The sequence below is a fragment of the Ambystoma mexicanum genome, chromosome 6q, assembly GCF_040938575.1.
Source record: "Ambystoma mexicanum isolate Mex_15411 chromosome 6q, UKY_AmexF1_1, whole genome shotgun sequence".
NCBI lineage: Eukaryota > Metazoa > Chordata > Amphibia > Caudata > Ambystomatidae > Ambystoma > Ambystoma mexicanum.
Window position 1 is genome coordinate 780,172,626 of NC_090937.1, and position 14,575 is coordinate 780,187,200.

General features: G+C 47.0%; 1 protein-coding gene across 1 annotated transcript in view; it reads left to right on the top strand.

Annotated features, from left to right (window-relative positions):
- RBM46 (RNA binding motif protein 46) overlaps positions 1 to 14,575 on the top strand; it is a 1,126,957-nt gene that overhangs the window by 214,347 nt on the left and 898,035 nt on the right. The window lies entirely within an intron of this gene.

Sequence of the window (14,575 nt, forward strand, 5' to 3'; positions counted from 1 at the left end):
AAAGTAGGGTCCAAGAGCTTTGCCCCATATTTATGACTGGAAATCTGATATTTAAATAAGATAACTGATATTTGAAATAGATAGGAAACGGTTCAAAGACAAAATAATGCTGAAATCCCAAAAATCCAAAGCATTGTAGAAGTAACAAAATAATAAAAAAAGAGTGAAAACATGAAAAATTAAAGGCTGAGTAGTATCTTTACTCTTACGTCCCGTTCCTTTTCCTCTATACGTTTGGGACATTTCGTCATTAGGGATGGGATCAAAGCACTTTTTTGTAGCACCCAAAAATCGCTTTTTTTTTTTTATGTGAGGACTGGTTGGTTCTTGCTCTAAAAAATACTCTAAAGGTGGGAAGAGGTCTTTCGATGTTCCATCAAGTCACTTCACAGAGAAATGTTGCTGACAAGCGAGTACTTGGCTGTGCAGGAAACCCCGGCCAGATGATCTCTTTCCCAGGGCAGATGGTTCAGGAAGAGGTCAAGTTGACTCTAGCACTAACAGGGCCTTTGCCAAGGTATCCCACAAGGGGTCTAAGCTGGGGACCGAAGTTACCCCTGAGGTTTCTTGTGAATGGTCTAATGGTACCGGGGGCAACCCTGATGTTCCCTATGCAGGGGCTAAGAAGTCTATTGGAAAGGCTGAGGATCCCAAGGAGGGGATAACATTACTTGAAAGTCCTCTTAAATTACCCAATCAGGGGCTAATAGAATTGCGGGCCATGTCAAGGTTCCTGTAGCAGGGACGAAAAAGTCTGGGGCTTGCCCCAAGACCGAGACAACCAGCACTGCTGAGGATCTCTCTAAGAGGGCTAAAAATGAATCTTTGACAAAGGATTGGACTAAAGTTTCCAATCCTATTGAGAAGCCTCAGGAGAAGATTTTATATCAGTTGGCTTATTTAGGCTGCAAACCTGCCAACATTGTGACGCATCTCAGTTCCTCAGAAAACAATGGTCCGCTCATGTGACACTGCTGCGGCAACCGTTTCCCCATCAGAAACGTCACACTCCTCTTCAACGGAAACCAGACCAGTGCCTATTCCTAGTGCTTCCTAAGGAAGAGATCATTTTGCACTGAGAATCGCGTGGTGGGCACCCACTAGAATCCCCTTGCCTCCCACTTTGTCTCTACAGCATACATGCTCACCTCATTATTATGTCGATCCTTGGCTAGGACTGTTGTGGCAGCCCACTTCTTGGAAACAAATGCCGGTTTTTAGACTGAGACTTATTCTTGAACCACAACCACTTCACACATCAGATGATGTTTTCTTCACAACATTCGAATCCCTTATGCATTCAGATCTCATGGAAGCTTATTTCAAGGAGTTTTTCATGGAGCTAATCCCTCATCCTCAGGATCCCTCTAGTCCTCCTGAGACCCCCCCCCCCACCAACCCCCAATCCCACGTCCTCCAAAACCGCAGGAGCCTCCTCTGGAACGTCAAGAATGCCCGCCTGATCCTCAACCTCAGGCTCCACAGCCTACAGAGCAATCTGAAATCCCTTTAACTAAGGGTTATGAAGAGACACAGGAGAAAGAAGATACACCCCCAACATTCCATACATGCATTCTATGACAAAGCTATGCACCCTATTGGCTGTCTAGGTATTCCTGTCCCAGAAACTCTGCTTATGGAAACATGTGTATTAGTGGGAGCTTTATCTTTGAAGGCATCTTAGTGCTGAGGTCTCTGGCTTCAAAAGGATGCGTTATCAGAAGCCAGAAGGCTTTGGGAAAAAGCTACACTCTGGTACTCACATTAACTGTATTTGTAACAAAGCTTGTGTGTAAGGTAGGCGAAAAATACACAACAAAAAATTAAAATACATATGTCTTTAATATGTTCATCCTAAACATGAGGCACTTCCCTAAGAAACATCAAACTAAAACGTAAACATACATATACTGAAAGAAATTGCGCTCCACATTGCTGAACAAATAAACAATAATAATAACTGGCATCTACCTTGGACAGTATGAAAGAAGTTGACACCAGTAAATGGACAATATAACCAATCAAAATCAGAAAAAAGACAAAAAGAGGAAGCAAAAACTGAATGAATCAATTTTTATCAAAAAAAAGACAATTGCCAACTCTAGCCTGAATTTAAGTTAATAAGCTTTGGATATTTATCCCCTTCATTTATTTTCCTTGGGGAAAATGTCACCACAGTCAACTAGAAGAGACCTATCTTTGTTGGTCTTACAAAATTGAGCTCTTGCTGGGTCCTCCAAGAGTGGCCCTATGCTAGTTTCAACCAAAGACATCCTTTATTGAATAGTGGGGTCAGGCTTTCCTTAGGACTGAACAAACATTTTTGTTTTGACCAAGAAAGAATATTCTTGTCCACACAGCAGCTCCCAAATGTGTCCTGCATTGTCAATTCAAATGTTTGTAAGGGATTGATACTAAATCAGCATCATAATAATGTGCATTCAGCACAAACTGCTTGCGGTGAACTTACTTTTGCCCGGCTGTTTCACGTTGAAATCACGCCAGTAACTGAACAGAAACTGGACCATTCCTACAGAAAAAACACAAATCACCTTCATCGTGCTGGACCAAAGTATAAAATGTACATGACATGTTAGTTAGTTAAAGCTAAAAATAAGTTTCAATTGTAGTAAAAGTGGGGGTATAGATTACTTACAGTAATCAGTGCCATTGCCCCATGCTGCTTTCAGAAAAATAAAGTAATGCGCCGCTTTTGTAACCTGTTAGAAGCCCACTTTGTTGATGGTGATTCCTGTAAAACACAATGGGGGTGACCCTGTGTTTTACTAAAAAGAAATACATACCATCATAACCGTTGGTAGAACACAGGCGGAAAATGTGTTGATCTTTGTCAGCCCCCTTTCCCCACCTCATCCAGTTTAAGGGCTCAGCCTACCTTTGTGGAGCGTTCATCGTCTTGCATCATGTTCTGAAACAGTGAGTTCGAAAAAGAACCGTCTCCTCTTCCTGAAAAATCTCGGAGTTGATAGTGGTTCAAATCGGCAGATAAGGAAAAAACTTGGCTGGCTCCCAAAAACATAGAGGAGGGACTTAAGAGGCCTTGTCTGCTGCAGGAAAGTCATAAAGAGAGGACTTCCATAATGCAGTCCTTTACCAAAAAATGGGCAAACAATAGTTGTCACGCATAACCTTGTAGGAAAGTCATAGAGAGAGGACTTAAATAGTAGAGTCCCTTACCAAAGGGTGACCGGACAGTAGTTGTCCCATGTAACCATGACAACAGTCATTTAATTTTTCAATATATATATTTCATGATTAGTTGTGTGTTACTTAATTAGTAACAATGTAGATGTCATGCCTGTCGGTGACCAAATGTCCATTACCTTGTTAATGACAATGTATATGTCAACATAAATATCACACCTATAGGTAGTCGTCTAATAGTAGTCACGCTCACCTAGGCAATGGTCGTTACACAAGTAATGAAAAGGTTTGTTAGTAGCGATGGAAAATTATCAGCACTCCAGTTGCTAGGGGAACAAGGTCAAGTGTGTGGATCGCACAACCTCGCACTGGATCTTTATAACACAAGAAGCGGGTCCCTCATCACTATGGGGGCCCATTGGGGTCTACAGAGGTGGGAAATAAACGACCACCCTCCAGTGGTTAAGCGCCTTCCCTGATGGAAGGAACCCCATGTGTCGATGAAAAGTAAAATCATGTAGAGTCATGTGACATGTTGGTTCAAATACATCCTAGTGGGTGCCATTCTTCTCTGTCATTGAGGCCATTTGTATAGCTCTGTAATGTGTATAGCTAGAACTGCTCACGTCTAGCCAGAATATTGTCCCTTAAGGTGCTTTCGTGAGTTTGAATCTTGTCAATTATCCACCATTTGAGATCATCCTGATTGTGTGTGTCTTTTTGAAAGAAAATGTTCCACCAATAGGGCTGTCATGGTCTTAGTCCTAATCTTCAATCAGTGTTCAATGATCCTAGTTTTGGCTTGTCTGCTGGTCTTCCCTACATATCGGTTTTTTTTCAACACTTCTTTTTATTGAATTTGTGGAAGTAAAAAGACAATGACCAAAAATCGAAGGAAACATACAGCTTCCGACCTGACATCGGATCTGAGGTTACATTGAAACTTTGTTTCAACCAAACTGACAAAAAAATAGAACTGAAGTCAAGAAAGGAAACAGTGGGAGGGGGTAGAGGGGAGACACAGGGAACATCAGTTTTCACAATAAGCTGTATCGGGAGTCTCTTTCTTGCTGCGATATCTTAGGGCGGGGTAGGAGGGGCTGTATTTGTGTCCTGAGATCGCCTTGCGGCAGAGGAGGTGGGAGGTTGGTCCGTGTTGGGCTCCGGCTTGGCCTTGGGAGTACCTGCATCTGTTTTGCCTCCGTCGAGTGCCCTTAGCCAAGTTTCTCCATCCACCGCAGGGTTGGGGCCTGTCTTGCCACCCCCGGGAATTGCTGCGTGTAGTCCAGAAAGGGAGCCCAGATTTGGTGGAATTTGCTTCTGTTGTCGAAGCAAATGTTCGTGATTTTCTCTGCTGCCACTATCTCCCAATATTTGGCCCACCACATTTTGATTGATGGGCCCTCGGGGTGTTTCCATAGCCTGGCAATTGATATTTTTGCTGCCGTTAAGAGGTGCGAACAAAGATCTGTTAGGCGCCCCATTAGAGGGAGTTGGCCTTCGCCTGTCGCCCCCAACAACACGATTCCTGGGCCCCATGGGATTGTGAGGCCTGTGATTAGCTTCATTTGGTCGAGGTCATTCCTCCAGAATTGGGCCGCTTTAGGACCGGCCCATAGTAGATGGTATAATGTGCCTTTGTCAGCGCATCCTCTCCAGCAGTGCATTGGGATGGAAGGGTTGCATTTGTTGAGAATCTCCGGGGTTCGATACCATCTGTAACCTTGAAGGCTCCTTCCTTATTGGTTTATACATTTGGAGCTTTTGTGTGCTGGGGACCAGATGCGGTTCCATTCCGCCGAGTCAATTTCTCTGCCTATGTCCTTTTCCCATTTTATCATGTAGGGCTCCTTCTTGCTTGGGTCCGTTTTATCGAGCAGCCTGTACAGAGTGGCCACTTTCCCTGTAGGGGGAGTGGCTGTGAGAGTTCTCTCTAGGGCTGATAATTATCTGCTTCCACCTTGCTTGACTGCTGCGCTTGACAGCCAGTACCTCAGCTGTGCGTATCTGAGCCTTTCCGTTTCCGGTACCTGGAACTTGGTCTTGCAGGCTTCGAAGTTCAGCGGGTCACCGTTTTCAAAGAAGTCTGCAATGAGTCGCAGTCCTCCCGTCTTCCACCTGTTGAAGCTGTTCGGGGTAACGCCTGGGGAGAAGTCCAGATTGTCCCAGATGGAGATGAGCGGGCCTATCTTGGTTCTGGGGTTCCACTGGCGGGCTGCTTTCTTCCAGCCTGTCACTGTGTTTCTTGTCGCTGTCAGTGGCCCCTCGCTAGCGGGACAGCCCGGGCTTCTCATATGTGGTAGGCCTTCTATTGGCGACTGACACCAATTGTCCTCTAGTGTCAGCCAGCGAGGTCGAGGGTCCTGTAATTTCCATGCAAAGGCATGGGAGAGCTGATCCGCCAGGCAGTATCTGTTGACGTCAGGGACCCCTAGGCCGCCCATCACGGAGTCCCGGAGCATGATGCGCCTTGGTATCCGCGGTTTCTTTCCTTCCCAGACGTATTTTAGGATGTCTGCCTGCAGCTTTTGGATGGCTTTCTTTTGGACCGTTACTCAGAGGGCCAAGGCGTAGTACAGTAGTGTTAGGGAGAATTCTCATTCTATGGCTAATTTCCCTTACCTATAGAGTCCCCCAGCAGCTTTGCTGGATTTGAAGGGTTTGTTCCCTTCTCCTGCTAAGAGTGTGACTCTTCGTCCCACTCTTAGGCATATTTGCTATGTGTGTTCTAGGCTATTTTTTGTGTTTTATGTCTATGGGGTTTTATCTCACCTTCATAGAAACCATCTTTATCCACATGTGTTACACAGCACCCTCCGTGCAGTGACACAGGGGTGTCGCAGCGACCCCCAATCATAGACTCCATACCCTGGAACTGACTACTGTCTCCCAGGGCATGTAAAGTCCCCATTGACTTTACTAGTCAATCTTTATGAGCAAAACCAGTACAACCCATCTTACTATGGAGGTACTGGCAAGGGTTAATAGTTTTTCCCTTATGTTCATTTTTGAGAGGGTACCGTACAGTCCCTCTCTCAAGTTTCTGGCTGGTGGCAGTGGTTACTACCAAAAATATTCGACCGCAAATATTTCTTTATGGGATTTTCCCATTGTTCGAGGCTACCACATTTACTGACAGCCTCTAAAATACCGCTGGTTTATTTTTATATTAACTTTAGGTAGGTTTTATTTTCCAGAACTTTTATATAAATTCTTTCTCGTGTCTTTCTCCCCAGGTCGGGGATCCTTTGTTCGTCCATTTGGCGGGCTTCTGCCAAGAAGCCCTCCTTTCGGCGCCACTGAGTCTGGGTTGGAACCATTGTGTGGGAGGGGGAGTAGGACCCCTGGACAGGGTTGCCTCAGAAACCCATGTCGCACTCTGCCCTGATAGGCTGGAGGGTCTCCCGCCAGGATGACCACTCCACTGTGTAAGTGACAGCTAGGCTGTATGAATGGGGATCTTTTTACATAAAAGCAGGGTCCTGAGGACTGGAAGAGCAAGGCGTCGCCACTGGAACTAAGAAGCCGAAGAGGAGAGAAACCAAAGACATCTGCACCAACTGAACCACCGGTCAAGCCCTGCTGCAGCGTCTCACCACTTTTCTCCACACGACGAGAGAAGATCTTCACCTGCAAGAGCCTTCTTCCCTTGAGCTGGTGGGGCCAACCAGTTTGCCAATCGCCTTCCAGGACCTGCCTTGGTCGAATCGCCAGTGCCCTGCACTCGGAGATCGGATAGCCAGGCACCCATCCACACGGACTGCGTACCTTTTATTCGTTGGGCAGCACCGCGGCTGGTTTCATCCCTGGGCAGTGCAGTAACTCGAGCCTTCCTCCACAACGAGAGTCTCTCTTCCTCTGGTGGATCTCCCGAACTACAGGAACTGCCCGGAACAACCTCCACCACAGGAGCCTCTTCTACATTTTAAGGTACTTTGTTCCGCCAGGTCTCCCTTTTCGTTTGGTAGCTCTAAAGGTGTTTTAAATCCTTTATCTACTTGCTGGGTTGGCCGCCCCTATCCTCTAACATTGTCTTTCACCTTCTGCATCCACCTTTTCGAATCGTTTAACAAAGACTTGACTGCAGCTACAAGAACATTTTGCTCCTGGGCTCTTTGCCCTGTACCACTGACTCTGGCACCGGCCTATTGACTGTGGCTGAATCTGTTACAACTGCCTTCTCTAGATTGCTTCTCAACTAGAACTGTGTTGGTGCACCTAACTCTTATAACCACCTTTTCCTTCCCACTTTTAAAACTTGTGAAGTGCTATTTTGCTCAGTTTTCATTTAAGTATTATACATGCTAAAGTACTGGCTTGCCTACTAAACTTGTTCACAAACTTATTGGGAAGTGTTACTAGGGTGTTTTAGAGTATATTCCTGTATAACTTGTTCTTTCCCTCCCTTGTGAGAAATTGCTAGAGTGCCATTTGTATTTGGTTTTCACTGTGCCGTTTTGCTCAGTTTTCACTCTTGCTCAAACTTGTCTACAATTTAACCAGGGAGTTGTGTATGCTTTTCTTGACTGATTTTAACTTGCTTTAATAACTGTGATTTATGTGTTGAACTAGAAGTGTGTAAAATAAATATATATATTCTTTTTAATACAAAGCTTTGGTCAGTGTTTCCTTGCACCATTGTATTGTAGTCCTACGGTGTAAACCCTGAATATTGCTCATCTCCCTCTTGAGATAAGTCTGACTGCTTAGCCACAGCTACCAATTAAATCTTTGTGGTACAGACTGATACCAAAGGGGATTTATTGCTCATACCTGTAGTCTTAATCTTCTGTAGTGCTCCCTAAGGGACTGCATAGGATTCTGCCTATCAAGCAGTTTTAGCATTAAGTTCATTTTTACCGCAGTGATCCTTCCGAACCATGAGATTTCTTGCTTTTGCCATCTGGCTAGGTCCTTTCGGAGTTCTGCGAATAGTGGGCGGAAATTTGTTTTGTAGATTCTATCTGTTTTATTTGGCAGAGAGGCCGTGTATCGCCAGGTTCGCTCGTATTGGGTCTGCAAAGGGTTCCATCGAGAGCGCAAATATAAGGGGGGGATAAGGGGCAGTCTTGCCTGGTGCCTCTTGTGATGATGATTCTTCCAGATTTGATCCCATTCACTCCGAGGTGTGTGGAGGGGTGCTGGTAGTTAGCCAAGATCAATTTGATGAAGTTTGGCCAGAAATTATAATGCCTTAGTGTTTCCTTGATGTAGCCCCAGTCCAGCATATCAAACGCTTTGTGTGCATCCAGTGACAAGACTATTAGTTCCGTCCCCATTCTATTAGATGACTCGATTGTATTGATTGTTCGCCTGATGTTGTGGGTTCTACGACCCGGTATGAAGCCAGTTTGGTCCGGGTGGATTATGCTTGGGGGAGTCGGTGCTAGTCTATTCGCCAGGATCTTTGCAAACAGCTTGGCATCGTTGTTTAGCAGGGTGATGGGTCTGTATGAGGCGCATCGGGTATGGTCTTTCTCTGGCTTAGGAATGAGGACCGTCACTTATTCTTCCATTGACGGGGTTGTGGAGCCCGTCTCGAAGAAGGAGTTGAATAGAGATGCTAGCTGGGGGGACAAAATGTTGGTGTATTTCTTGTAAAATTGGGCTGTGAAGCCGTCCGGCCCCGGAGCCGTGTTTTTCAGTGCGCGGATTGTGTCACCTACTTCCTCTGCTGTGATTGGGCGCTCCAGTGTTTCCGTTTGGGGGTATGGAGGCACTCTTTGGGCGGGTGCCAGGAAGCTCAGCTGCGCCAATTTGGATGTCGGGGGACCGGACATGGTTTCTCTGTGATGTTGTGTCATGAGCTCGAGAATGTCCGACTTTGTGTAGCGTAGGTTGCCCTTCGGGTCTGCCTGGCATTGGATGTTATTCCGTGAGTGTAATTTTTTCAACTTGTACACCAGCAGGCGGTTTGCTTTGTTGCTGTTCAAGCAATAGAATTGCTTTGTATAGGACAGGGCCTTAGCTGAGCGGTCTGCTAGGAGCATTTCTAATTCGGATTTCGCTCTCTTGAGGTCCCAGGCGGATGCTTTGGCTTGGTGCTTTTTGAAGGTGTTTTCCAGTTCCTTTACCCTTTTTTCCAGCTTGTCCTGTTGTAGTTGGTTGAGTCTCTTGAGCCTCGCTGTGCAATTGATTCCTACCCCGCGGATCACTGGTTTCATGGCGTCCGAGGTCATTGCCTTAAAAGTGTTGTTGGTCGAGTTCTCCGCGAAGTAGTTTTTAAGTGCTTCGACTATTTCTGTTCTACAAACTACGTCTGACAGGATTTGGTCTTGCAACTTCCAAGGCCTTCTCTGCGCTTCTGGCATTCCCAGGGTCCGCAGACGCATAACAATCGGGGCATGATCTGAGATACCTCTCAGGCCGATTTGGATGTCCTCTACGCAGGGGAAGAGCTCACTGGAGGTCAGTAGTAGGTCGATTTGCGAGAGGCCTCTGTGGATGTGCGAGAAGAATGAGTAATCCCTCTCCTTCTTGTTGAACAGTCTCCAGGCGTCTATGGTTCCGGTTTCCCGTAGGAACTCCGCCATGGCCAGGGCTTTAATGTAGTCCTCCCTGGTTGGCAGGAGTGTTTTGTCCAGGTCGGGGTCCGGTGTTAAGTTAAAATCTCCACCAAATAACAGTTGACCCTTGGAGAATGCCGCCACTACTGGTAGAAGATTTACCAGGTTACTCACCGTAGTGACCACCTTACTCCTAGTCCATAGTCCCCTTTCCTCCATACTTGTGGGACATCTCTCCGTCCTGTGGGACGGGACCGGAGCACTTTGTAAAAAGCATCCAAATTTTTCCAAAAATGTGTCCTTCCTCTCTTTCCTGTGCACGGCCGTAACCCCGCCCACCTTGGCTCCGCCCCGCGCATCGCCCCTCAGTCCTTTTCTTTGCCAGGTCAGAGACCCATTACCAATAACAGAGGAACCTTATTAGAGGTGACGGCGGGCGGGTGTATGGACGAAAGGGGACTATGGACTTAGGAGTAAGGTGGTCACTACGGTGAGTAACCTGGTAATACTCCTACGTCCCGTCCCCTTTCCTCCATACTTGTGGGAGATTCCCAAGCACTCCGTACAGGAACTACGGGTGGATGGAAATACCCCTTACTTGAAAAGGTTCTAGCACAGCCTGACCAAACTGAGCATCAGCTCTAGAACTCATATCGAGGCAGTAATGCTTACAGAAAGCAGTTGGAGAGGCCGAAGTAGCTGCCCTAGCAATGGACTCCTAGGGGACATACTTCTGAAAAGCAACCGCAGCTGCCTTGCCCCGCACCAGGTGTGCATGAATACCTTTAGGAGGTTTCAACTTTTGGACAGTGAAAGACTCCATAATGCAGGCGGCAATCCCCCTAGAAATAGTTGCCTTAGACGCCTGCTTGCCTTGAGGGTTGCCGAAAGTCACAAAAAGTTGAGAAGAACTCCTAAGCTCGGAAGTCCTATCCAGATAGAACTTAAGAGCTCTTCGGACATCAAGACAGTGTAGAACCCTCTCCGCCTCAGAGGCGGGGTTCGGAAAAAAGACCGTTAGGGAGATCGATTGATTCAAATGGAATTCGGTCACTACCTTCGGCAGAAAAGCCGGATTAGTTCAAAGGACTACCTTGTCCTTGTGAAAGACTAAGAAAGGTCACTAATATTTCCTTAGTGAGGGAGCATTTGTCGCAACCCATATATATTTCAGACTAAAGCCAATGCATTTCGGAAAATGTTTCCTTCATCAGGGTGACATCATGCATCACTAGGATTGCTTGTGATCTTTGTATTCTCCTCGTCCAACCTCCCGGACCTTGGTCTGGGACCCAAGGTGCTGCCTCCTGTGGGCAACACCACTTTGGGCGAGGATATGCCTAACGAATTCTGTCTGTTGACCTTTCTTGACTTTTCATGACTGCACATATTTGTGCCAGCCTTGCTTATGCACTAATTTTCAACATAGTGCATCCCGCTAAAATTTGGATCTTGTATTTTGTATTTTGTTTTGTTTTCTGCTTTACTTCCAATATTTTAGATGCATCCACACTTGTCTGTTTATTTCATCACCTGTTTTCGTCATGCTTGAGTGTTTTTTCTATTTCTATGAAAATCTCTACATTTTAGGTTCTAGCTAAATTTGATTTTTAGGATGCATTTCACCCTAGCATGCCTCTAAATTGGTTAATTTGTGTAATGTTGCAGGCCTACACCTGTAATGCAGCGTGATCCGCGAGCACCAGCCACTTAATGGCGCTCGTGAGTCACGTGTACTATAACATGAGCGGTCGTCCAGGCAACCGCCTAAACACTGCTCAGTGGACTCTTAACCTCGGCGGCTACACGCAGGAGCGTTTCTGTGCTCCAGATGCGTTAAGGTATGCGACTTTCTCGCCGCGATTTTCGCTAGCATTTCCATTTCACTCTGCCTTTATCACAGATCCTGTCAGACACGCTGACTTTCTGAACCCGACCTTTGTTTTCAAACAGATTTCACTCAGAAACACGTACGTGTTAAAATTACGGCTGCCTATTGCATGCCGCACCGCTGCACCCTACTGCGGGCAGCTTTAACGCTTGTTAGCTCCCATACAAATCTTCCAAGGTAATACCAGTTTTTGTTCTGATTCTCATTTTGTATTTGGTTACCATTAATCCACTTACTATGTTACATGTTTATTTTTGTTTTTCTCTATTTTATGAACATGTGTGGACTTGCTACTGACCGGTATGTTTTCATTATTTATATCACCGTTTGTATTGTGTGTATTATAATCGGCATATTATTTTTTCAATGTTGAATTACATAGACTTGCCCTGATGAAAAATTTTCCGAAATGCATTGGCTTTAATCTGAAATATATATGGGTAGCGACAAATGCTCCCTCACTAAGGAAATATTAGTGACAGCTTTATCTTTTCGATAAAATACTATATGAAAATCAACTGACAACCTCATCTTTATTATTTACCAACCTTGAAGTACTCCTGTGATACCTTGATAAGAACTATATTTTTGAATGTCTTGACTGAATGCCCGGATCTGGGCCCTTTTTGAGAGCGGTTGTGTGACCTTGTATTCTTACTTGGTCTTTAGCTGTTGTTGTATTTTGAAGTCCGGGTGTCTCCAGACTTGTCACAGCCAGCTCCATTCAAATATCTACTATTGTACATTTTTACCTCTACATCTACCTGGATATATAAAAATTTCTAAACTAGTGGTGCCCACTTACTTCCCTGTTTGTTCAAAGGGTTTATGGCACAGCGCCGTCAGGACAACATTCAGGTCCCATGGCGGGTGCGGATTACGAACTGGAGGGTAAAGGCGTGTTAAACCAGCGAAATGCCTCTTTACCACTGGGTTAGTCAGAGAATACGGACACTGATCCGTAGAAAGATAAGCAGAGACCGCTGAAAGGTAAGTCCTGCATGACAGAACATGAACCCCTGACTCTGCTAGGGAGGACACGAAGGACAACACCGTGTCAACCGTGGCCCCCCTTGGATCCAATTTCTTCTCTAGACACCAATGACAGAACCTGAGCCATTTACTCTTGTACTGAGATCTGGTCGAGGGTTTTCTGGCTGCCTGGATAATACGCATGTTATCCGCAGACAAATTCAGATGCTCTAAAGACCTGAACTCAGGCACCATGCCGCCAAGCTGAGCGATTGTGGGGTTGGGTGCCACAGCTGCTGCTCCCCCTGGTGGAGAAGATCGGGAGTTACCAGTAACCTGATCGACGGATAAACCGACAGGTGTTGGAATTCTGAGAACCAAAACCTGGCCGGCCACCACGGGGCTATCAGTAGAAGAGAACAGTTCACCGAGTTCTTCAACTTCCAAATTGCCCGGTGAACTAGAGGCACAGGCGGGAAGGCGTAAGCTCTCTTGTTGTGCCATGCAATCTCTAGAGCATCCCCCAGGGAGGAGGCTCCCAGCTCCCCTCTGGAGGCATACCGAGGAAGCTTCTTGTTCGCTGCCGTCGCGAAGAGGTCCACCTGCGGTGTGCCCCAGCGTGAGAAAATCCCTGAGAGGACCTCCGCCTTCAACTCCCACTCGTAGCTGACCACTGTCCGCCGGCTGAGGGCATCTGCTGCGACAGTCAGCTGTCTCGGGATGTGCACTGCAAGCATCCAGACACCATGAAGCACGGCCCACTCTCAAATCTGGATGGACTGGTCCACGAGGGGGGGAGACTTCATTCCCCCCTGCTTGTTGATGTAATACATTGACACCACATTGTCCGTTCTTATGCGGACCACTTTGTTGACAATGACCGGTCTGAACGCCCTGAGCGCCAAGAAAATCGCCAGAAGCTCCAAATGATTTATGTGCAGGAGCTTGTCCTGAGGCGACCAGAGGTCTGAGACTTGAAGGAGATCTAACGTCGCACCCCGTCCGAGAAGGGAGGAGTCCGTCGTGATCGTCACCATAGGGACTGGGTCCTGAAACCCCGCTCCCCCAGACAGATTGCTGAGAGATAACCACCAGTCCAGGTCCACTCTCATGGAATCCGGAATCATTATCCGCATGGAGTCTGGGTCCACTGCCTGACGCCATGAATTCCGAAGGGCCATCTGGGTCCATCTCATTTTGAGACGAGCAAGAGGAAGAGCCAGCACACACGAGGCCATGAGGCCCAGAAGCCTCTGGAACCACCAGGCCGACATACTCTCCGACTGCGCAAACATCTGACACATGGCCAACAGATCTGCCATTCTGTCCCTGGTCAGGTATACTCTGCAGTCGATCGTGTTCCAACGAAAACCCAGAAAAATCAGGTCCTGAGAGACCGTCATGGAGGATTTCCGCCAGTTCACCGACAGCCCAAGATGGAACAGGAGCTGAAAGAGAGACTAGAGGTTGCCCGCTGCCGCCAGCGGACAAGGGCTGCGTAAAAGCCAATCGTCCAAATAAGGATACCCTGAAGACGAAGATAGGCCGCAATCACCGACATCATCTTCGTGAAGACACGCGGTGCCTAGCTGAGGCCAAAAGGAAGCACCCGAAACTGGAAGTGCTCCTCTCCCGAAGAGAAACGGAGGTACCTCCTGTGTGGAGCCCAAATCAGGATATGCATGTACGCGTCCTGAAGATCCACTATGCTGAGCCAGTCGCCCATCTGCAAAGAGGAGCGTATCTGGCTGGGCGTGATCATCTTGAATTTCTCTTGGGGTAGAAAGAGGTTGAACTGGGAAAGGTCTAGGATGGTGCGCAGGCCAGCCTGGTTGGGTTTGGGCCCTGTAAACAGCCGGGAGTAGAAGCCCTCCCCTCGCTCCCCAAAGGGAACGGGTTCCACAGCCCCGAGGTCCAGGAGTTTCTGAACCTTGGTGTTGAGGGAGGGCGAGCCCAACTGCTGAAAAGGAGGGTTGAGGGGTGGGGTAGGAGGTAAAGGTAAGCGGAAGCCCGCCCGAGCGACTGACAAGACCCATCTGTC